This window comes from Mastomys coucha, unplaced genomic scaffold, assembly GCF_008632895.1.
Source record: "Mastomys coucha isolate ucsf_1 unplaced genomic scaffold, UCSF_Mcou_1 pScaffold9, whole genome shotgun sequence".
In the NCBI taxonomy this organism is placed as follows: Eukaryota; Metazoa; Chordata; class Mammalia; order Rodentia; family Muridae; genus Mastomys; species Mastomys coucha.
In genome coordinates this window covers 23,028,491-23,031,174 of record NW_022196915.1, presented here as the reverse complement: position 1 = coordinate 23,031,174, position 2,684 = coordinate 23,028,491, and positions in this window count along the sequence as shown.

Sequence of the window (2,684 nt, the reverse complement as noted above, 5' to 3'; positions counted from 1 at the left end):
GAGAGAGAGAGAGAGAGAGAGAGAGGTAGGGGGAGAGGGAGAGAGACAGACAGAGACAGAGAGACAGAGAGACAGAGAGACAGAGACAGAGACAGACAGAGACAGAGAGAGGAGAATGGGGAATGGGAGAGATTGTTTAACATGTTTTTCACTATGGTCATAGAAAAATTGTTCTATATTGTCTGTCTTCTGGGGCACTGATGTCATAGAAGGAAGAAGAAAGGAAAAGAATGGTGGCTGATGGAAGAAGGCTGAAATACTAAGCAAAGCATATTTATAGATAGTTTTGATTATCAATATGTCACGAGACAACTATTTCATGGACTAGGTCATGGATTCAAATGGTTTCATGAAATTGCATTAAAATAATGCAGGGCAGAGCTCTGATCCAGTCCTATTGCATGCATTCCCACTGTGGCAAATGGGCAAAATGATACAGCTTAGGGCTATTGTTACCAGATATGCATATGCAGTTCTGCTGAGAGCTCTGTGTGGATGAAGCCTAATACTCTGCAGAACTACCCCTTTCCTAGAGAAAATCGTCATAACAGGAGCTTTACAAAGACAATGTTTCTGTCTGGTTAGTCTCTTTTTCTCTGTGGGACAATGGGTCTGCTGGTGAGAACAGAAACACAGTGGGTTTATGCACAGCAAATAAAATGGTGAATATATGACCTGATTGTAAGCTCCTTAGATGCTAGAACAATGTGGCATGCTCTCATCCCTGACAATAACTCTATGTGACTGTGGTGTTTCACCCCTGGGGCATAAGAGATCACATATCCTTCAAGATCTGAGCATCCATTGGACTTTTGTTTCAGAATTTACTAACATTCATAAATGATAAGAAGAGTACAGCATGTTCTCTGTGCTCTTGCCGTAATCTGATCAAATCCTGTTGTCCAGTGGCCAGGCTATAATTGCCCCTGATAGAGGATATAACATTAAAGACATGAGATTTCATAGACAGAGAGCAGGCAGTAGAAGGTCTTTACAGGGACAGCAACAAAGGAAGCAAGGGTTATGCATCACCCCAAAGCCTTGTCTGCTGTTCCAGTCCCTACAAGCTGTGGAAAACAGCTCTTGGTTTTACCGATTCATCTCAGTCCACTATTTCAGAAAATGCCTCTAAATATTTCATAGGCAGCTCTGTCTTCCTCAGAGCCTCCACAGGATGCAAAGTCCTTCCTCCTTGTCTCATTAATTCACAAAATGTACTTGTTTCACTTGATGGAAAAATTCCTTTGTTGGAAAAAGAGAAGCAGCTCTGTTGTACAGAGAGTGAGATGCAAAGCATAGTCTCAGTATCCTGAGGATGACCAAAGCTGAGAGGATGGCTATGAAAGACAACGAGTCCTCATGGCTGAGAATTCTTTGTGGTTTAAGAGAACCACATGTGCATGTGCATGTGCATGAACTGACTCCCAGTGTCTCCAAAGGTGCGAACTAGGCTGGGGAAAATCTTAAGTCTAAATCCTAGTCTCTTCCGTAGGGAAGCACAAAAGACCGACAAAGCATTTGAGTATGTACACATACACACATATACACATATACAGGTATATACAGACACTGAGAAAGACATAGAAAGAGAGAGAACACTCAAATGCTCATGTTTACAGCACTGTGTGTAGACATTATGCTCAGATTGTGTTTGCTGTGTAAGACCTTTAGGTATGAAATAGTAGACATTGATGACATTGGTGCATTTATCTCTTCACATGAATTCTAGCAAGCATACTTCTCTTGTTCAGCTTATTCCTGTTGTATTCTGATAGAGTCCCCAAGCCCACAGTGAGGCTGTGCCATTTCCTTACTCTTTCTCAGAGTGAGAATCAGGTTTGGGCATTGTAAGTAATTCATTTAATGTGGATTAATACATCACACCCAATTCACATGGTGAAACAGAAACAAGTCTTCATCATAGCTACACTTCTTCAAATTAATGGGATCATTCTGGAAAGACTATGAGTAGGTCAAGTATATTTCCTTCAGAAATACATATCTAGTCAAGAATATCACATGTTAGAAATACCCATGATCCATTAAATGTAGTGCTACTATACTTTACAAAACCTGGACCATGATCTGTGCTTTTGTCCAGTGTATCTTTTTTTGTATAGGCTACTCTTCAGTTAGTCACAACAACCATTAAGATGTCTGCTTTGCTCTCGCAGTGCCTGGCTAGTGCTATATCAAAATGCCTGTATCATTCATTCACTGTACTTCATGTCATCACAGAGTCATTGTTGCATCTTCCACATAAGACAAACGAGTGTAGTTCAATGAGACATTTTAAGAACTAGACTGCAGGGTTCCTTCCGGTCTGTCTGGGCTGGGGTCCAGAGCAGACCTAGGGCACAAGCTCTGCAGCCAGTCCCACAACACCCAGAGGAAGCTTCACTCCCAGGTGCTCTGACACACCCAGGATCAGAGGTAAGCAGGAACCAACATCTGTCCCAAAACTGGGAGTACCTGGGACCAGCGGAACCAGGCACTTAGGAATTCCACCAGCTTAGTGACTCCGGTTCCTTCCGGTCTGTCTGGGTTAGTGTTCTGAGAAGACCTTGGGCACAAGCTCTGCAGCCAGTCCCAAAACACACAGAGAAAGCCTCACTTCCAGGTGATCTAACAAGCCCAGGATCCCAGGATCCCAGAATCACAGGATCCCAGAGACAGCTTGACTC